Raw genomic sequence first — 23,687 nt, forward strand, 5'->3', positions numbered from 1 at the left:
TGAAAGGACATGTAGAATAATCTCTTCTGTTGTTGTTTTAATACCAAAAGCAATTTGAAACTATGAAAGATTAGTTTGGAGTGATTTATGACTTTAAGACTTGGAGCAGTTTAATACAAACTTTCAGAAGAGTCATGTCATCAGACACAGAACAAAGTCATACTTTATATTTCTTAGCTGGAGTTAAGATGTAAAGCATGACTATAGAGGTGCTTATCTCATCAGGCATGATACATGACAACCTATTTGATGAAGCTGGGAGAAGGCGACCAGATGAAGCCCAGGACACCATACCAGCACAAAACCAGCACCTCGGGAAAGCTGTCTGGGATGAGCAAGCTTGCTTGTGTGGAAGGTGCCCTTGGTACTGATCCTCTAGGAGAACAAAGGGCTCCTGTAGACACACTAGGATTCTGAACAATAGCCATTATGATCCCAGGAATGGGTGTCCACAGATTTCTATTCATCTCACCAGGAGAGAATCCTTAGCTGAAGTTCCATCTGCCTAAGTAAGTAGTTTTCGCCCAGATGGCACATAGCAACCACTCAGGTTACTTTGGAAGTACTTTACAGCCAAGTCTGACCCTCAGCATTGTGATATAATAAGCCCATGGTAAGTCTCAAGCATCCATCGGTTTACACGTCCCAAGTGCTTATAATGGGCAACATGGACGGGAGCCACTGTGTTAAAGAGCCACAGGATAAAATTCCTCTTTGCACATTTGGCAGAACTTCTCCCTCCACAGCTGGGTCCCCTAATTCCAATAAGCAGGTTCAGATTAATATGTACTCTAGGATGAGGATTGTCAGATTTCAGCAGGCACTGGAATCACCTGGAGGGCTGATTCCAGTTCTTGAGTCTGGAGGGAGGCTTTGTGTGTATTTTACATTAAGATGTTAGGCAAAGTTGCTTATCTAGGAAGCCGAACCTAAAAATATAGAACAAGACCTTGAAACTTAATTTCAAGATAGTACCCAGCTTAGTGTGATTCCTGCTGCTGCTGCTGCTGCTGCTCCCCCTCCTCCTCCTCCACTTATTCCTTTTCCTCCTCTTCATTTTCTGTTCCTCCTCCTTTCTTAGCCCCTCCCCTTCCTCCTTCTTTTCCTTCTCCTCTTCCTCCTTCTCATCACCTCCTCCTCTTCCCTTTTCTCATCCTGTTCCTACTACTACTGGCAGTGGAACTCAGGGTTTCTCCCTCCTGCCTGGCTTTGTTTTCCTTAGGGCTGGTGCTCTACCACTTCAGCTACACCTCCACTTCTGGCTTTGAGCTGGTTAACTGGACATGAGCATCTCACAGACTTTTTAGCCTGGGCTAGCTATGACCTGTGAGTCTCAGATCTCTACCTTGTGAGTAGTGAGGATTACAGGCATAAACAACCAGCTTCCAGATGTTAGCGTTATTCCTAAACCTTTTATTTTATTTTTATTGTGGAGGTAATAGGGAGGATACTGTTACATTCACCAGATGATAGGTGCATTACTTCTCACACACTGATACCTCTTCTCATGATTTTGTTCCCATTTCCCTCTCCTCACTCCCTCACAATCATCTTGTTTTTCCCCCTTCCCTTCCCTATTTCAAATAAATGCATATGCAATATATCAGGTAACAAAGTCAGATACAGTAGCAATATGAGATTAACCAAAGGGCAATAAAAGAGAAGAAATAAAATAGAACATTACAAACCACAATCACACAATATAAAGCTCTTGTTTCCATATCCTAGAGCTCATGTATTTAGTCTCATCATATATTACCTTATGTATCTAAATTTTGAGCTATTGTAATCATTTGCTAGGAGAGTCATAGATGTGTACTAATTATTACAAATGAGGAAAACCATTGAGCTATGTTCCTTTGAGTCTGCCTTTCGTCACTTAATATGATTTTTCCAAGTCTTTCCATTTCCTTACAAATGGGGCAATGTCATTCTTTCTGCTGGTAACATAGAATTCCATTGTGCATAAGTACCATGTCTTTTTGATCCAATCATCCACTGAGGGGCATCTGGGTTGGTTCCATATCTTAGCTACCATAAATAGTGCTGCAATAAACATCGTTGTGCTAGTGGCTTTAGTTTATCTCTAAATCTTAATGATGCAAAATTCATTACAATATCCAGACTTAAACCTGATTGTCATAATTCAGTCTTTAACCTGTATGCCCATTTAAATGGCTAATTTTTACTCATTTAATCTCAGGAATCTCATTGATTCCTGACTCAAAAGTTTAACTGTGGTACTTTTTATTTATTTTTTTCATATATTTTTATTGTAATTAATAGAAGGGTTACATTATATTTACCAGATAGAAGGTACATTAATTCGCATACATTGATACCCTTTGTCATGTCTTGGTCCCCATTTCCCTTCTCCCCACCCCCACCCCTCATCTTGTTTTCCCCCCTTCCCTATCCAATTTCAAATAACCAAATACAAATATATCCAATATATCAGATAACAAAGTAAGATACTGTAACAATATGAGATAATCAAGGGATAGCAAAAGAGATGAGAGATAACATAGTACATTAAGGACAACAATCACTCATTATATGGCTTTTGTTTCTATATCCTAGAGGTCCTTTCACTTGGCGTCATACTATATAGCCTTATGTATCTAGGTTTTGTTCTATTGCAAATCTCTGCTAGGAGAGACCAAGGTTTCTACTGATTATGACAAATGAGGGAAACCATTGAGCCAATCTTCCTTGAGTCTGGCTTACTTCACTTAATATGATTTTTTCTAAGTCTTTCCATTTCCTAACAAATGGGGCGATGTCATTCTTTCTGACAGCAGCATAGAATTCCATTATGTACAAATACCACATCTTGTTGATCCACTCATCAACTGAGGGACATCTGGGTTTGTTCCATATCTTTGCTATGGTAAATAGTGCTGCAATGAACATCGTTGTGCTAATGGATTTAGTCTGTCCTTGTTTCTGGACAATTGGGTAAATGCCTAGTAGTGGAAATGCTGGGTCATTGGGGAGCTCTATGTTTAGTCTTTTGAGGAACTGCCATACTGCTTTCCATAGTGGTTGAACAAGTTTGCAAAACTGTGGTGCTTTTTAATTCAAAATCAGAAAACCTGCAATTCTCAAAGATGAGTTATGATTAGATGTATCTCTTGATAACGCTGGAAATGGTGGCTCTGACTTGGAATATCACCTATTTGGGAGAGGGAAATCTATCTGATGGTTGTTTGAGTCAAACCCAGGGAATAAGGTTGCCAAGCATCATCTCAAGTACTAAAACAATTGTATGTGGTGTTGTGTGCCTATCACCATGATTAGAAAGGAAGCAGGATTAGGAGGATCATAGTGTAGCTGCCATCCATGATCAAACCACAAGAAGTCACTTGAAAAGTAACTAAAGCAAAATAAAGTCAAGAAGATGGCTGCAGAGGTAGAGTTCTTATGTAACATGATTGAGGTACTGTGTTCAAACCCTAGTTTATCCCCCCTTTTTTCCCTTTTGCAAAGAGAAAAAGAAAGAAATCAAATATCTCATCTGGGTATTTAGTATGGTTTGGAGAGCAATGAGTGAAGGAATGGTGGTAAGAAAACTGGTGGGTAGAGCATCAAGAAGGCAGAGTAATGGTATTGGGATGTGGGAAAGGAAATCTTTAAAAATATTAAGAAAAACTTTGAAACAATTGAGTGACTGATGATTATGCTAAGTTGAGGGAGAAGGAAGTGTCAACGGTATCACAATGTATAATTTCTCTATTATCACAATCTATAATTTATCAGACTGATGCCATAACAATCTAACACATAACAATAATACATTATATTGAGTCATGGCTCAATATGATATATTTTAAAGCATAAATGTGATAGGTATTCATTACAGCCTTAACACAGGGAGCCATAGTGAGAGAATGAAGCATCTAAGCTTGATCCTGTCCCACTTTTCTCTTTCTATAAAGGAACAGCTACAAGCACTGATGGGTATCTAAGATTCCTCAGTGTTTTTCGCCAGGCAGTGTTATCATGTTACAGTAAGTTAGATTTCTTGGGGGAACTGCATTAATTCTTCCGTGACATGAAGGAACTTCTACATGGCTGAGATTAGAAACCTATCAGAGCTTAGAGGAAAAAAGCTGAGAGTTTCAGCAGTGCACACTAGAAATCTGTGAGCGTCTCAGGACAATGTGATTTCTCATTTTTAGTACTCCCTCCTAGCAAAATTTTAGATCGTCTCATTCTACTTCTTGGAAATGAACCCAATAAAATGGCAAATATGCTTAGTGAGCCAAAGGAAACATTTGAGGCTCGATTTTATGTCTTTGATTTTTTCTTTGGTTTAATTGCTCAAGGACTTCATTGTCTTTAAAAATAAGATTGGCATTAAATTAATAGAATGATCTAATCAAGTCTCCTTTGTTCACAGTTCAGAGAATGCTAAGAAGTAAAGAGTTAGTATTGCATATGTTTTCACATGGCAGATTTCCTTTGAAATGGAATCATTGCAATTTCCTTTGCATTTTCTGGCTAGAAAAATCATACAAAACCAATAACAACCAAAGATGAAGTGTCAAGGAAAACAGGAGCAGGAAGTGAAGTACGTAAAGTTTTATGGAGCTATGTGGAAATCAAAGTTGTCTGTAAAACTCAGGAGAAGTAATCTGATCTCACGTTCCCAAAAAATTCCTTAAAATATTCATCTAGAAAGCAGAAGATAGACTCTGGCATGTTGAAATATTTTCTATCTTCTAAGACTACATCTCCTCCAAACTCTGATCCAGGATAAAGCTAGACGAGAGCAAAGGGAATAACAGTTGGTGGAAAAAAATAACAAGAGAAAATGTACAAGACAGAAATAGCCATGGGAAAATCCCAGATGAACAGAAGGGATTGGTGAATCTTGAGTTTTGATATTTCATATTTTCTTAAGTACAAATGAATGTTTGTAAAATTGTAGAATTACAAATGAAGGTTGTAGAACTGTGTTTAATAATAACATTCCTATTTCTGATTTTAATAATAGGATACATGAGGTAATATTGAAAGTGGAATGAAATCTCTATTTCCACTTTAATTTCTCCGCTGAATTAGTTAAAATATTTTAAGATATTCACATAAAATTCAAATATTAATGTGAACATTAGATAGCTTTAAAGTCGAACTTCACGAGGTTAAAAAGTTATGATTTGACTATGGCAGAAATGTCATGGTATACCACATCATTGTAAATAATCGCTAATCTAAAAGCCCCCAAATCTGAAATTGTAAGCATCAACAAGATCCGAAAAAAAAATTCCACATCTTCAGGCTATGTATATATCTTCTATATAAAGTATTAATTTAAGTTGTTATTTGATAAGTAACTTATCCCATTCTGCATATCTAAAAATTCTTAATTCAGAAAAAGGTTGAAATTTAGCATTTTCCATCCAAAGCAATTCAGATACAGCATATTCAACCTGTATATGAAAAGTAAGTTTGGAATGATTTTACATGAGGGAGGTTAAATGTTTTTCTTGGAAGAAAATGGAGACAGAGCCAAAATTGAGGCAGGCTAAAAGAGGGTGATGTCAGTTTTTGAGGTAATCAGGACATAATGACAATAAAGGCCATGTAATAAAACTTTCATTATAGAAGAATACACCTCTCCACTGGCAGCTTTTAAAAAAGAGAGATTTTGCTTTAGAGTAGAACACTGAAAGCACTGACATTACTTAAGAGGTTTTTTGTTCTTTTTTAAATATTTTTATTGTAATTAATAAAAGGGTTACATGATATTTGCCAGATAGAAGATGCGTTAATTCATATACATTGATACCCTTTCACATGTCTTGGTCCACATTACCCTCCCCTCCCACCCCCCATCTTGGTTTCCCCCTTCCCTATCCAATTTCAAATAACCAAATACAAATATATCCAATATATCAGATAACAAAGTGAGATACTGTAACAATATGATATAACCAAGGGACAGCAAAAGAGATGAGAGATAACATAGTACATTAAGGACAACAATCATTCACTATATGGCTTTTGTTTCAGTATCGTGGAGGTCCTTTCAATTAGCTTCATACTATATGGCCTTATGTATCAAGGTTTTGCTCTATTGCAAATCTCTGCTATGAGAGCCCAAGGTTTCTACTGATTATGACAAATGAGGGAAATCATTGAGCCTAAGAAGTAAGCCAGACTCAAAGAAAATTACCTAAGAGTTTTGAAAAACCCTCTGTATTTGAGAATTACTGTAACATGAGCCAATGAAACTCCGATCATTTCACCTCATTTTCAAATTAATGTAATCGATTTCTTGTCAGAAACAAGTTGTGTGTAAACTTCATATATCAGGGTATTACACATAAACTGTGTGTGGTGTGGTGTGTGTGTGTGTGTGTGTGTGTGTGTGTGTAAGTATAGGATTACACATGTATCCTTCCAGGAGCATCTGTGATACACTGCGTGTAGATATTCTCCAAGTCAAAGATGGATGCTGCTGGAGAAAGATGGAAAACCAGAATAGGCACAAATATTGCAATGGGAATGAATTGAGTTCTGAATCCATTTTGTGCTTGTGAAATAATATGGATGGTTTAATGGAATTCTTGGGGTAGAAAACTGGAAAACAAGCCATCACAAAAAAGAATGAAATGTTATTATTTATGGCAACATGGTCAGAACTAGAGAACATTATGTTCTTTGAAACAGACCAAACACAGAAGGACAATACAACATTCACTCATTTATTTGTGCAAGAGAAATGATGATGCTATAGGAATAGCATAGAATAATGGCAGATAAGGGTTTGGAAAAGGAGGGGGAACAGAGACCAAATACCTAGTGTTCTGCTATCACCCACAGTAAGGTAGTTACATTTGGCAGTGCTAACAGGAGTTTGAAGGCTCCCAGTCCAAAGAAATGCTAAATGTCAAAACACTAATTATCTTGATTTAAACATTCCCCTGATGTTCTATAAATACGTTTAGTTATGATACATAAATTTAAAAAAGAAGAAAGGTGTATAAACTAAAATTATTTAAAAGGAAAGAAACAGGCCACCATCTACCTTACAAATTCCTTTTAGGACAAACTTCCACTTGTGCAATAGACAAACTAGATTACAGAATATTATTGACTGTGCCTCAAATCATCCAATTACCCATTCTTAGCATTTTTATTAGGTGATTTGATTAGTAACTTCCACAGAATTTCACAGTGCTGGGTATCGTTATCTTTACAGTATATATTCTTATCTCCAAATAAGATAAGAAATATCATCTAAAATTAATTTCTGCACTGTTGGGACTAGTTAGCTTCAGGTTGATATCAATTACACATTTAGCTTCAAAATATTTTCCTATATCTCATCTTTTTCATGTCTTATTTTGAATGATGATATTGAAGTTCTTTGAGTTTCAGTGGTTTACACTGACATGACCACGAAACTCAAAAATAGGAACAATGTAATCAAAAATTAAAGAGACTTTTCCAGAAAAAATCAGTTATTTGTGTGCATGGACATGTGCATGCATGGACACACACAGTTATTTGAGTTCTCGAGATATTTTTTTTGCCAGTTGTGGTGCTGAGCACTGTCAAGGCTAGAGCTCTACGACTTCCAGCTTTTTTCTATGTATATGATTCCGAGGAATCAAACCCGGGTCTTCGTGCATACTAGCAAGCACTCTACCACTAGGCCAAACTCCCAGCCCAAGTGTTCTCTAGATTTTTTGGAAATGCATATGTCTTTCAGGTAATGAGATTGGATTGAATTTACCAAACAATCTTAGGTCCATGAAATGGGCTGTACTTATTTGTAGCCTACATATATATTCTATATGCCTTTGCAAAATATGGGGGCAAACAAAAGTCCTATAGATGGAGACTATTTAGAAAATGAGAATATATATGTATGTATGTTCATGTTTTCTCTTTACATATATATATATGTTTTCTCTCTATATATGTATATAGATATATACAAAAAATATACAAATGCTATAGGATTTGAGTCACTGCTCCGTAGATACTAAACCAAGAATATTAGGGCAGTTTTGTGTTACATATGATGGTAAAATCATGTCTCAAAGCAATTAAAGATAAGAAATATGTATTAATTCCTGAGTTAGATCATTCTCTTAAAATTGTAGATAAAAAACCATAGGTTAAGGAAGAAATAAAAGCTAACATGACTTTGAGCAATATTTTGAATTTTTCCAGGGGGTTCAAATAAGCTCTCCATCTTAGATCATCCATTGGGCTACTGCCTATCTATATACATATTTCAAGTGCTTAAACTCAGTTTTGGAACGAGTATTCCAGGAAGAAACTCATTTATTTACTAGACATAAATTTTTCATTTTAACTATTTCTAATCAATGAAACAAATGACTAGAAGGCTAACATTATTTGGTCATATACTGATATCTGTCAATATCAAAAAGTCATATGGTGTAGGAAGTACATAGGGTAGATTTGAAGAATGATATTTTCTATAATCAGATTATGTCCTTACTGAAAAGTGACCCCTCCTACTACCCACTCCTACGAGTACAAATGGTCTGTTCTAGAAAGGACTTGATCCATGAGGCCATCATTTCATGACTGCACAGTTGATTTTGGAATAAGAACGTGATGCTTCTGACCACAAAATACGTCCTTTGATTTTATTTCAGGCAGTAATATTTGGGTTCTATTTAATGCACAAAATAAAACATACTTTGAGTCAACCAATTTTATTTTATTATATAAGTTGCTAAAAAATTCTCAGTTGATGAATGATTTCCTAATGGTGTCCATATAAAATTTGATCCTGTGACACGAATACAGGTTTACCACAAGGGCATGTAAGACTTGTTTTCCTGCTACCTGTTCAACAAAGAAACTAAAAAATTTAGATTCCAACTATGGTTCCGAAATCCACAGATCACACCAATTAAAAAAATAATAAAACAGAATGTTAAATAGAAGACTATCAATAAATGAGAGCTTTAATATACAGTTTGGGAATTCTAAAGCCTTTTGTTTTGTCTTCCAATGTTAATATCTATTATTGTGCAATACCACAGCTTTAAATTTCCTTATAGTAATTTGCTATATATTTTTCTGAGTAGGTCCAATGTGTTCATAATGTAAACCACTGAAGGGATACAAAATGATAAAGACAGAAGATTTATCATTGAAATGTCTTCCTATAAACATTATATTTTTGATACAGCTACCAGTAAGCTCAAAATCACACAACTCTCTAAAAATACTCAAGACTTTCTATTTTCTGTATATAAGCAAGTTTAAATACTTCAATGTTTGATTTAATTTTCTGCTGTCTCTTCATGAATATATACAACTGCAATAAATTATAAAACCTCTGGATTCATATGAATGCAAGAATCTTTGTGTACCTTTCATACAATCAAAGCCTACTGTAGATGTTTTTTGAAGTATATTCCTTATCACCTTTTTTTCTATTTAAAGTGAAAGAATTTCTTGTGTAAGACGTAAGTCTGCTCATAATGTCTGGAGCAACAATCGTAGTTTTGCTAAAGCTATTCTTCCCATGGTATGCACTTTATGTATTTTCATGGCATTTGTCTAATTATGTGTGTTCTCATCATGTTTTCAATAAGCAATTGAGGCTTGCCATGTTTGTTCTTGAGCCCATTTCATCAGCATTGCCCCATCTTTAGTTATATCTTCAGAAATTGTTGTCTTAGCATGTGGACATAGAATCGCTTTGGACGTATACTTTAAATATTTTGTTAAAGTGTTGGAGAAGCAAGTGTGGTTTTAATTTTCTATAACTATTTATCTTTCATCTGTGCAAAGTATTTCCTGACAGTTGATACTCGTATCCAGGTGAAGAGGGCTGCCAATGTTAGGTCAAAAATAAACTTTAAGAAGCTTCTGCAAAAGTAGCATTTGGAAACTATTCATTTGACCTTTGATGACAAAGCTTATGCCTTGCAAATTGATTAATACAGATACAATATCATATCATTTTTCATACAATTTTTTAATGTTTGTTAAGTGCTAGAGCAGTATGTAAACAGAGTATTTGGCATTTTTATTAGGCTGCGGAACTCAGTCATTTCCTTTGCAACAACATCTCATAAACTATTTTGACAGTCTAATAAACTATAAAAAGCTGTGGTAAAAACTGGCTCTGAATGTTATAACCGTACAAAATGGAAAGAGCAAGAGAAAACATCTATCACTGGGATTATTATCACTGTTGCTATGGCAACCCGGTTGCAATGGCAATATCTCCACGGTTCTGCTGTTTGTTATCATCTTTCTTGATTTTACATCATTGAAATTGTAGTAATTACACTGTGCCTGATGAAAAATGCATGCTGTCATGGCAACTAAGTCAAATATTCTTAATCATTTCACCTCTTCAATCTAAAATGTAATTGTTTGTCAGTAAAATAGGTTATACAGAAGGCTTCCATGGACTTATGATTGCCTTAAGTGTTTTGCGAAAAATAGTGCTTTTAGTCTCAAGACCCTGCTAAACTAATAGCCCGAGATGGTAAACAATGACTCATTATAATAAATAAGCTGTATTAATTGTAGGGTGACTTCTCCACTGGGCTAAAATTATAAAGTGTAGTGACTTTAATATAGTGCTTAAAATCAAAGGCATAAGAGAATATTTTCCATTGCTCTATCTTCAGCAAATTATTTGAGTCAGATATGAGGTTCGCTTTGGTGTGCTCTCTTATTTTTTATGAGTCAATGTCTGCTCAGAAAACATATTTTAGAATGTTTCCTTCTCTTTGTGCATAATTATATAGCACACAGAATCATCTTTGAAAATATTTCAAAACAAAAATAAATAAGACAAAATAATGCCTTTTCAAGGTGAGCAATTGATTATAAATCCACCAGCTATTCTGCAAGTTAAGATGTCCTGTGCAATATTTACACGTGTATCATTATTATTATTTTCTATCTACCTCTCTTTCTGAATAGTATGTTTGTTCTATCACTTCAGAATACAAGAGCTGTATATTAAGTTGCACTGTAAAACGCCAAATTTATTGTCCTGAGTGAAAAAAAATTATAAAGGATTAAATTTCAATAGTTACATGAAATTTATCATATATATTCATAATTACTTAATATTTTTTCCAGGAGGATGAGAAATCTGCTTGAGTAAGAAGAGAAAATTTAGGCAAAAATCTTTTGTTTTGATAATAGACTTTTTATAACTCAGCTCATTTTTCTCTTTAATTTTTGATGCTATGCTATAAATGAGAGCAGAAAAATAAGCTATTTTGTGATTTTTTCAAGAATTCAGAGTAATATAATTACCTTTACTTGTATCTTGGGCTATCTATATTTTACATTCAGAAACAGAAAATAAGCTGATATATCCACTAGATTTTAAAACCATGAGAAAATTATATACCTCTATTTCAAAGATAATCATAATTCCTTTCTCTCTGTCCCTATATTTCTCCTTTTTGTTAGCATGTCATTACTTTTCCCTGAGAAACAAGTATGAGCTAGCTGTAATATGATTAATCTATTTCTGCTCAAAGCAGATGTCTTTGCTATTGTAAAGCCTAGATTTTATCAACACAGAAAGGAGTGGGAAGCAAAATGGGAGTATATATTTTCAGAGCTTGAGTAATAAGGTATTTATAAGCATAATAGTAATTTGATTGTAATGGGAACTGATCACTTCATCTTTAATGAATTTAATAATAAAAAGTGTGTAAGAACTTACTCATACTTTCTAAAACAAATTTCAAATAAAATTAATTATAACATAGAAATAATTTAAGAAACGTCATTAGTAATCACCACAACTAAAAGTGAAGTGCTCCATAAAACTTGTTAGAAAAGTCTTTACCAGAAAAGTCAATGTATTACTCCTTACCTGTTGATTCATGCAGGTAGAAAATAAGCAGTGAAACAATTACAGAGTTTAAAAAAAAACATAAAATAAAGTATTACCCAAACTCTTAAGATGACGTAGAATTGAATTAGTAAAGATATAGTAGCAAGACATAATGATGCATGCATGCAATTCTAGTTACTCCAGAGGCAAAAATAAGAGAATCTCTAGCTTAAGACCAGCAGGGGGCAAAGTTAGCAAAATTTCTATCTGGATGAATGAATGAGCAAATAAGGCTGGGATCATGGTTCAACTGGTAGACCCCTTTCCTTAGCATACACCGGTCCCTGAGCTTAATCCCCAGAGCAGTAAGGAAAACATGAAAAAGAACGAGTATGTCTAACTACTGAATCTTTTAATAACAACCAGAAAACTTGGGATAACTTCTGAATCTATTGATAATTAGAATAGTTAGAGAGAGTAGAGATATTAAAACTACAAGGTAACAAACTAGGCCAGAAGCCTTAGCTTTAGCATGCTGTTACCATCTTTATTTTTAAACATGACAGGCAGTTTACCCAAATCATTAGCTGATACTCTAACTTCAATCAAGAGCATAGCTTCTTCATGTGTAGTCAATGTCCTCAAAAATAGCAGCCTCAGCTCTTGTCACCTCCCCTGTCCACCTACCCCTTGGATGAGGGTGGTGGGGTGGGGGTAAGTTTTTTTTTAAGCCAAAAAAAAGGCAATGATATAAAGAAAACATTGTGGCTCTATGTTAACTTCTCATCTTCCTAATTCAGGCTCTTCTTTTTAGATGGAACTTGCCTTGACAATTGATCAATTCTCTATTTTCTAATTAAAATTCTGGTGAGAGGTGCACGTGGGAAAGAAAAGGATGGTGCTGATGGGGCCGGGAGTTTGGCCTAGTGGTTAAAGTGCTTTCCTAGCATGCATGAAGACCCCGGTTCGATTCCTCGGTACCACATACATAGAAAAAAACCGGAAGTGGTGCTGAGGCTCAAGTGGTAGAGCTCTAGCCTTGAGAAAATCCAAGGACAGTGCTCAGGCCCTGAGTTCAAGCCCAGGACTGGCAAAAAAAAAAAAAAAGAAAAGGATGGTGCTAAACTGACTCCCAGCAGGAGCTGGTGTGCCTCTGCCTCCATCAAATCCTGATGAGCTTGCATAGTTTGAGACATTTGGGATTTTACTTCTCTCAAATCATTGCCCTTACCAAACATCTGTAAGCTAAGGAACCATTGCCTTTCAGAGTCTGAAAGGTACCATTTTTCTCTATTGTCTAACTTTGCTACCTCTTCATACATACTGTGCACTTTAAAGTGGTATTAGGATGGGAATGATCATTATTATTTAATCTAATTTCTCCTCCCCCTCAGGACAAGTTCTCCATTCTTCTCACTGTCAGTTGTGAGCTCGGGGAATTCAAATTAATTTAAAGATTAGACTGAGTAAAACATAATTAGAGAGGTAAATGTTCTGGAGGGATAAAAGGGCAACAGAAAATACATTCCATATATCAGTATAAATGATGCTGGTGTTATCTGCAGTTTGTGGATTATGGGTGCCATAATTATGCACTTCATGTGCATAATCTGAAATAGACTTGAGTCACACAAGAAATCAAAATGTATTCATGGTAAAAATAAGATGATAAACTATTAAGAGGAATTTTTCCTATATTTTTATTGTGATTAAGAGAGGGGTTACAGTTATATTCACCAGGTAGAAGGTACATTACTTTACACACATTGATTCCCCCTTCTCATGTTTTTGTCTCCATTTCTCTCCCCCCACCCCCTCCCCTCATCTTGTTTTCCCCCTTTCTGTTATATTGTATAAACATATACACAATATACCAGATAACAAGTTAAGATACTGTAACAATAACCAAGGAACAACAAAAGAGATGAGAAATAACATAGGAAGATATTTTAAGGCCTTCCCATGTAGAACTAATTTAAGAGTAGAAGTTAAATATGGTTTTCAGGGCCATGTTCAACAGACTGATTTGATTGAATAAGGTTTTATTGAAAATAAAAACATATACTGTAAATTCGAACTGTGTGTCACAACTGAGCACTTTCCAATTGTTTTCTTAGAACATTCAAGTGTAACAGTGATATGTGGAATGGAATTTGGAAGAATTCAATAATTAGATAGGTTTCTCAATCTATGAGTGTTGGTATATTTTAACAAATGTAAGTTTTAGACATCTTTTACTACCAGAAGCATCCAGTACTAAAGAATAGTCTTAAGAAGGAAATTTGCTGAGAACTCCAGGCATGTCTACTTAGAATTCTGATAGGCTATTATTTTTCTTTGAAATACACAATTAAAATAATTCTAATCAATGAGTACCACACTAGAAAGCATTTTATATCTGGAAACAGATTATTTATATTTCTTATGAAATCTTCTCAGAAATTAAAAGTATGAAAACTTTTGACCAGCACATTGCCTTTATGAATCACAAGATAAATATTAAATATTTCTTACTGCCTCCAAGGCAAAAATACTATTAATGTATTAAAATAGAAGCAACCCCTCTCTGCCATATTTAAATTCCATTGACTCAGGATGGAATGAATCTTCTAGAGTCTCTAAAGTAAATTCCATTTCTTTGCGTAATCTTCTTAGAAATGCCTGAAGGCTAAGATTGATAATACTTTTTAATAAATGACAAGATTTTTACATAACATACTCAATCCAACATTTAAGCTAAGAATGTTTGAAAAGGCAAAACTCTTTTTTCCTTTTTCTTTTATATTCTATTTAGCTATTGAGAGCTCAAGGTTAAAAAAAAAACGTTTCATGTCTAACATGAAAACTTACAGAAATTTCTATATTCCTTTTCATGTAAAAGTTTCTAAGTCACAACTCATAAATAAACAAGACAAGCTCATATTCTAAAGTTTGGTATTAGTTTAAATCAATTTCCAAGGTCTATCATTAAATGGGGGCTAAAATTCTTCAAGTCTCTTGTTAGCTCAATGAAACACAAGAACTGTGCCTTCATTTGATACCTTCATTTGATGATTAGTTGATGGCTTTGTGAAATTGCAATCCACATATATCTATGAAGAGAATTATGGCTGCCACACTTATTCCTTGGTTTTACTTTGAAAAATCCCCTGCTGACATTCTGAAGATACCTATGAAAATATGAGCTTCTGGTCATTAGCAGTTAGACTGAGGACCTCATCCAAAAATGCTTTTCCTATATATTATATCATTGATAGGTAATACATTTCTATGCACTTAAAACCTCTGTAGGATTTAATTTCTCTGCATAATAGAAGAGGTATTTTTTTGCCTTTCTCAGCCATGGTTTATTTTCTCCAGGTGGTATGACAATTGCAACATGAGAAAGAAATAATATTTGTCTTGTAGTTCTCTTCTAGCCCATCTCTGAAACCAAAAGCTCAGAAAAGCCAAACAATAATTCCTATGAGACTCCATGCAATTTGTTTTCATGGACACCCACAGGAATTTATTCCACATTCTTTTTTCTTCTACTAGAAAAGGCATTTTTAAAGAAGAAAATTTCACATACACACACATCATAAGATAAATGGCTGATAGATAGATAGACAGACAGATAGATAGATAGATAGATACCAGATGTAAAGGGCTTCAAAATTAAAGATCAAAACTAGAAGAATTTTAGTTATCCATTTTAGTCACCTTGTACTGTATCTTTACTTAGAAGAGTTTTAAATATTAGAGGATTCTTTATCCTCTATGACTATGTGCCATCTAGAAGATTAAAGCTCTGAAGATTAGATAACCAAAGCTAGACACAGAAAAAAAGTGACCCAAAGCAATGTCTTGAAAAACAAAATGTCATTCCTTGATATGTAAAATTTTCTTCTTTAGACTAATAATGTTGGAAAAAGTAAAATTCTCTTTTTTCTTTTTCTTTTAATATTCTAGTTAGCTATATTTAGCTATTTCTATTAGTTCTGTGATTTAAAGCCTATTTAGGTTTTTAACTATATAGAAATGTATTGTGAGTCAGTGATATAACTTAAAAGAAAAAGCATTTTGAATCAGGCCTTCTGTCTAACTGCTAAGCAACAGAAGCTCATACTTTCACAGTCATCTTGAGTGTCCACATGGGATTTTTCAAAGTATACCTAAGGAACAAGTGTGGAAGCCGTAGTTCTCTTGGTAGATTTGATCCTTCTAAACACTAAAAGGATTGTTAGTAAATTACCTTCTCTTCAGCATCTACATACAAGTAATTTTAGAAATACTATTTCATAGTACTTTGCAATTTTACATAGTTACAATACAAACCTAAACTAATTTGAAAACTAGGGAGAAGGAAGAACAAAGAGAATTAATTTCAGATGCCAGACCCAGCCAGCTTTAGACTCAAGAAGCCTGAGATCTTTCTTTCCATCTTGCCTGTGCTTTCAACTTTTCGTGGTGACAGGGCACTTGTCTCATCTTTGTTTTTCCATTTCAGCCTATGCAGGAACAAGTAAACCCTTTAATGGAAAGCCTAGAACACCCCCCCTCCCCACCAAGATTCATTCTGCTTGTCATTTTCAGGAGGATTCAATCACTGGAGTGAATTTACCATATATTCTGGGTCAGGCCTGGATTTTATATACAACCTCTGGTTGTATATAAAGCGCACTTGCATATAAACCTCAACTTTGCAGGAAATGTGGATCCCTCAAATCAAGATCTGACTAGAAGAAGGAATGCATGTTGAGAAAACACTCAACACAGCCCAACAGCACTGTCAATGTCCCTAGTATGTTTATGTTCCTGCTTCTTGAATTCCTTATTTTCTGTAGCACATGGTGCTCCCCCTTAGTGAAATCCTAACTCCTTTGTGACTACAGCAAGTTCAGTGTAAGCTGATAGAGCATAAAAGTGACACTTGTGGAAAGCAAGGTAGTGTTCTTGGCAGCCATTGGCTTTGCAGGATTCTCAAAGGTAATAATAATAGAAGGGCTATGGGTAGCTTCAAATTACTTTTTTCTTTCTAATTGGTAATTAGTTCTAATTAACTCTTAATTAATATTCAATGTTTTTGTTAACAAATGGAACCCTGGTGAGATAACATCTGTTAATTCTGCTTCTATTTTTGTATTCTACAATTTCCCATTATGACTGTAACACATTCAACTTCAGACAGGAGAGTGATCGCCTTCTAGTGAGGATGAGAGGATGGCTTGATTTAAAGTCCTTGTGCTTTAAATGAGATTTTAACAAAAAGCAAGTTATGAAATCAGCTTTTGCGCTACAGGGGATAGTATCATAGAATTAAAAGTTACAGCTCTTGTTATGGCTTCTCTGACAATCCTGTTCAAGAATTGAGAATGGTATGAAAATCCTGCTCCGTACTGTGATAGACACAGAGAATGCATGCAAGAATGGACATAAAAATCCCATTCATCAAATTGTTTTAGAGCTGAAACTGAAATCCAGAGAGGATTGGGACTTGTCTGTGCAATTTTTATGAGTATTATTAAAAAGAACAAAACCAGAAAATTTGCAGATATTTTATAGGAAGTTGAATTTTGTATGAAATAAAAGGCTCTGCTTTATCATACTCATTTTTTAAAGTTCCATTGCTTTCAGGCTGTTGACTGACATTACATATGTATGTGTATAGATATACACAAACATATATAATCATCCATAGATATTAACACAAACATATATATATATATATATATCATACTTCAGCTGTTTTGACCAGCTGTGTTTTAGTTTGTACTTTGGATAATCTTTCCTTATTATCGCTAATTTTTTACTTGTGGGCAAGCTATTGGTAAGTATTATGGATGCGTGTCCTTTTAGATTATCTCAATTTTACCTTCACTGATTAGGATAATTTTCAAATATGGTTCTGGAGTTGCTCAATATTAAATAAAACTGGAGCCATTGTTCATTTTGATGTGAGGATTAAGCAGAATAACGTGTCCATCAAGTAATTTCTCAATTTCAGCCTGAAGACGGAGTGAGCAAACCGTAGATGCTTCTGGCTAATTTGGGGGTTGAACTTCCAATCCCACCTTTTCATGATGAGAGGCCAAACTTTGAAACTTTGGTTTAGAGAAGCAAAATTCAAGTGGAATGACTATTCTTAAACTGGATGAAGAAATGTGGTTAAAGACTGACTTATTTTTTTTTAATTGGCCCTTGCAAAGTAATGATTCAGATGGTTATATTTGTGAAAATGGACTGTATTTATTTCTTTTCTGCTTGAAAATGAAAAATAATTTGTTAAACCCTAAATTTCCTTGTGTTCATAGAAATTCATTGCCATGATATTTTGAAAATGTTTTTAAAAAAACTTTTCTCTTACAAATCAACCACAGTAATTATATGAATCAGTGAAATCTTATGACTTAACAAAAGTAACATCTGATGAGAATGGAATCTCCCTTTCTGACTACATATTTCTGAGAACAGTACATTAAGTGGTGAACATTATGTGCTATGAGATATATCCTTGTTTTTCTGAGCTCTTTGATGTGATTTCAGCATGATTGTTGATAAACCTTGTTGGACTATTTACATATTAGAATGTGCATTTTTTTCTCTAATGTGGTCTTATGAACAAGCCAAGGATGTGTGGCCATAAACTAAACACTTTTAGATTCCAATAATTTCATTGATTTTAATCTTTCAAACACTTAAGTTGAGTTCAAATACTGAATTTCTGAAAACTGGATTTTTTTTTGGCCAGTCCTGGGTTTGAGCTCAGGGCCTGAGCATTGTCCTTGCACTTTCTCAAGGCCAGAGCTCTACCACTTGAGCCTCAACACGATTTCCGGCTTTTTTCTATGAGTGTAGTAACGAGCAATTTATTTATTTTGTTAGGGATTTTGAACAATGATGCTTCTGATATCTTCAGTTCAAATATTTAAACAGAAACACGTTTCTGTTTTAAAATTAATGGTAACTATGGCCTTTAGCCTCATTCCCTTGGAAAGTAGATACCTGTCTATTATTAATTATAATTTGATGCATATTGATTTGCTTTTGAATGAAGCATTAAGAGACTAGTGACACAATAATTATTTAAAAGTATATATAGCCTTTAGAGCAAGTACACTGAAAAATCATATCCTGAGAAATCCTGAGAGAACAAAATATTTACATACTATACATATCCATAAGAAATATAAAACGTTCCATTTTTTGGGTAATAGCTATATATAAACAGCTCAGGAATAAAGCCTTTTTAAATTAATTGCTTACACACCAAAGTACAATTTATGTTCGATAGTTATAAAACTTAAAACTCAAAAAAGTAATATCACCAAAAATTTTAAAATTAATTTAGAAACAAAAATGAAGTGTGAACATTAGAAAATACCTTTTAACGGGAACCATTTGAGAAGGAGTAGATTTAGGTAATTAAATATGCCAAGGGATTATTAAACTTTCCATAAACTCTTGCTGACAAATCAGAGATTTGGTCTAACCAACTTTTAAACTATAGGGAAACATTTTCCTTTGAAACATGGTTTCCTCATAATATTCAATGCATATGCATTTCCTATGAAATTGATAAGACTGAGAATTGGAGTTGGGATGGCATCAATCAAGATGCATCATATTTATAAACTGATTTGTTGCTGCAAAGTAACTTCTTTGTACTCTTTAAAAAAAGAAAATACCTTTTAACATGTAAAAGAAATTTCAGAAGGTAAAACAAAATTAATCCTCTTTCTTTTACTCTTAGAATTTGTCAGAAGAAAATAATCACATAGAAGTAAAAGTCCATGTGCTGAAAAATGCCCACTGAAGAGTCATTTTGCAAAGAAACCTAGAAAATTATCCAATTGTCTGACAATATAGGAAGCTATGGTAAATAATGACATATTATTTCAGGACATTATGGTGTTCATCTAAAATCTTTTTATCTTATTTATTTATTGTTACAGTCATGGGGCTTGAACTCAAGGCCTGAGCACTGTCTGTGGACTTTTTCTCAAAGCTAGAACTCTACCACTTGAGCCACAGTATCACTTCCAGCTTTTTCTACGTATGTGGTACTAAAGAATCGAACCTGGGACTTTGTGGATGCTAGGCAAGCACTCTACCACTAGGCCAAACTCCTGGCCTAAAATCTTTTTAGAAATATATATACCGGGTTTTGAATCAACATAATTGAAATGGAAATATGAGAAATCTAAAAAAAATTAAGAACATTCTTATTGTTTTAAAGCTCCTCAAAATTATATAATCATTACCTTAAGAAAACAAATCTTCAAAATCTAATTTTATTAAAAATCTCAACATAAAATAGCAGAAGTGTCTGTGGTATCTAGCAATTATAGAACTTCTCATGAACAGAATGCCCTGGTTTTAAATTATATGGCATTTCTAAAGTTCATTTGTAATACAATTATTAAAAACAGATAAAAATATTTTGTATTAAGTAATACTTCAATAATTAGAATTATGGCACATGTATTATGAATATTAATGAAAGAAAGACTATGGTACATATAATTAAACTGTGATTAAAACCAATTTTAGAAAGGAATATTTTTTTCCTTAAAAGTTGTCAGGTGTAACTGGCTCACACTTGTAATCCAAGCTACTCAGGAAACTGAAATCTGAATAGCTTGATTCAAAATCAGCCTGGTCCAGAAAGTCTCTGAGATTCTTGTCTCCAATTAATTGTCTCAGATTCTGACAAAATTCCAAAAGTGGAGCTCAAGTGGTAGAGCACCAGCCTTGAGCAAAAAAGCCATGCAAAACTGTGAAGCCCTGAATTCAATCACACACACACACACACACACACACACGCACACACATTGTGCAACTAAGCGTATCAGAAGCTCCAACAAAGAACATGCATAGATGCTAAATTAACATATGAAAGCATGCTGTAAGTCAAATATTATCAGAAAAGCATGAATTTATACATTAAGAAATTGTTCCTCATATATTAGAATGGCCAAAATCTAGACTATTGACACTATCAACAGCCAACAAGGATATGGAGTAACAATACATTTCACTTATATCTAATGAGAATATAATTATATGGCTCCTTTGAAAGACAGATTGGCAATTTCTTACAAAACTAAAATGCTCTAATTATCTCTTCCCATATGCTCCCATCAAAGGTCCTCTTAGGTATCTGCTCAAAGGAGTGGAAAACATACCACATGTCCTCCCTGAGCCTTCACACAAATGTTTATAACAACATTATTCACAATTGCCCAAACTTGGAAGCAACTAAGATATCCTTCACGGGGAAAAACAGAACTGTGATAGATTCACACAATAAAATGTTATTCAGTGCTAAAAAAAAAATAAATGATCTATAGAGCTATGAAAAGACAAGGAAGAAACTTAGATGTGTGTTAGTAAGTGAAAGAAGCCAATCTGAAAAGGTTAAATGATATAATGATCCCTACAGCATAACATTCTGGAAACAGCAAAACTACAGACACGGTAAAAAAAAAAAGATGAGTTGTCACAAGGGTGAGGAAAGAAATTGGGATGAATGCACAGTGCACAGGGCAACTGCTCTATATGATACTAAACTCGGAATGCATACTTTACTTTTGCACATTTGTCCAAACCAATAAAGCATGAAACCCAAAGTGTGATGACTAATAGACATTACAGACTTTGGATATTGGTATGTCAATATAGGCCATCAGCTACAAGAAAAGCATCACTTTATGGGGATGCAGGCAATTGAGGGGGACATAAGTGTTTGGGGACAAGGGTATTTGGAGGAGTCTGTATCTTACACTTGGAATTTCTATGTATTTAAACATTCTGAAAACATAAAGTGTATAAAAAATTTGGAGAACATAATATAGATGACAACTTCTGTGATAATACAGCAACCTGAACATTTTTTGAATCCCTCAAGAGATTAAACTTATTTTAAAATGTTTGTTTTCCCTTTACAATTAATTGTTTTCTTCTTTATTAATACAAATATATTATCCAAAAGAGTAGTTTATAATTCAGAGCAATCATAAAGAGAGACTTTTGGGGGGAATGAAGCTTATAAGGAGTTGAAAACCAATAGCTATTCTGATTATTCCCATTTTCCAAGTTAGTTGCTTCTCAGATCAGCTTGTATTGGGATTTGGCAGACAGAACTGTCTTTATTTGAAACAAGTGTTCAATTGAATCTTTTTTTTTTTAATTCCAGGAATTCCATTCCCCAGAAACCATGCCAAGAACAGATGTCCTTGGGGCGAAGCCCAGTTAAAGATCATGTACCATCTTGCTATTTTGTACAACTTTTCCATTAAAATATTCCTTCTTTTGAAAGCAGCTTCTGATTCATTGTATGTGACCAGGAAAATGGGGATTTATGACCATCTTTTCAGGGACAACTCTTTTATAATTGAGAGAGAACTCTAGTGCACATTGTATATTCTGGATTTGTTCCCATAGTGTCAGGCAAACATAGATGAATTGTCAGTAATATAATGTTCAAAAAGTGATTTGATCTCTTCTATACTCTATAAATCTAAAGTATTGTCTTCTCTTTGAATTAAGATAAAATCATATATTAGTCTGTGTAACAAGCAGCTTGATATAATATGAACTCTGAAACCAGGTTCCTCTTCTCCATTGGCCACCGTGTAAAAAGTAAAGCATTTCTTTTAAATTAGACAAATTAAGAAAAACATTCCGTCAAATCTTATAAGCAAAGTAAATGGGTGAATTTTAAGGTTCCCTTGGCAACATAAATAAAACACATTAACACATTGTAACACTTTGTAGTGTTAGTTGTAAGGATATGAAAAGGGACTTGCAAAGGTAGGGATTTTGTGAATTGATAAACTTCTTGCCACAGTATATTTTACAGTATATTTTAGAGAAGAATAAAGTGATCAGCAATTTCACAACTTTGTTAGTGGGCAATTTTCACTAAAGCAGGTTTCTATCATTAGCTGTTAAGTTGTTCTCTTCAATGCACTAACACCTAGTGGTTTCCATGGTTTACATTTTGGATTTCATACAAATATGAACTACAAGACTTGTGCAACTGGAAAAGCTCACAATCAGGAAGGAAGAGTCTTCATCCACATTGCTTCTGGGCAAAGTTTATACTTCTAATCACATTACTAGCTTCATTGATAAGATATGAAAGAAAACAGTCCTTCAAATCTATATTTCTCCCAGATATTTCCATTCATTTGTAATAAATAAATAAAAAGGTATTAGAAATATCTCAGGGTCTTTTTTTCCCATACTCAATGTCAGAGAGACTTCTTTCAAACAGGGATTTATTTGTACAGAGCCTTTCTTTAGATCTGTGTACTAACAAGCCTATGAATTGTGGATACTCTTTTCTCTAACATGTCTGAATTATCTTATATGTATGATTAGATATATAATCTTTGTATTAAGAATATCTAGTTTACTTTCTATTGCTTGATTTACAGGAATAATTAGAGGAAAATCAAGACATTTAAGAGTTTTCTTTTGGAAATTTCCCAGTTAAGTCCATCTCTGTTTAAATTGAAATCAAGACCTTCATTTGTGACCTTCAGAGGCTTCATCTGCAATCCACTAGAACCCATCTTATGAGTTTTTCTTGCTGCATTGTTGGCCTTCAATCTTTGGTTTTCTAACCTTGACTCCCTACTCTAGACTACACGGACAAAACCCGGGACTATTGCTGACATGTTTCTCTGGTTCTAGAAAGTGATGTCTTGGCTATCTAAAATAACGTAAGACGTATAAACAAGAACAAGGTATTTCAATTACTCTCACAGATCTACTTGGGGTTTAAAATATCTCCTCGGCAGAACAAAGCAAATTTATTGTCTATTATGGGCAAAATGGTTTACTGGATCGTTTGCTAGATTATTTTGAGCAACTACTTGGC

General features: G+C 34.2%; 2 long non-coding RNA genes across 2 annotated transcripts in view; one reads left to right on the forward strand and one right to left on the reverse strand.

The window, feature by feature from the left end:
- The window catches only part of LOC150058771 (uncharacterized), a 72,336-nt gene that overhangs the window by 27,936 nt on the left and 20,713 nt on the right, over positions 1-23,687 (reverse strand). The window lies entirely within an intron of this gene.
- On the forward strand, positions 511-22,075 carry LOC150058772 (uncharacterized). The gene is made up of 3 exons (XR_016536555.1): positions 511-613; positions 19,551-19,675; positions 21,996-22,075. It is a non-coding gene; the product is annotated as an uncharacterized LOC150058772 (long non-coding RNA).

Source organism: Megascapheus bottae, chromosome 9, assembly GCF_031878675.1.
Source record: "Megascapheus bottae isolate mThoBot1 chromosome 9, mThoBot2.hap1, whole genome shotgun sequence".
Lineage (NCBI taxonomy): Eukaryota > Metazoa > Chordata > Mammalia > Rodentia > Geomyidae > Megascapheus > Megascapheus bottae.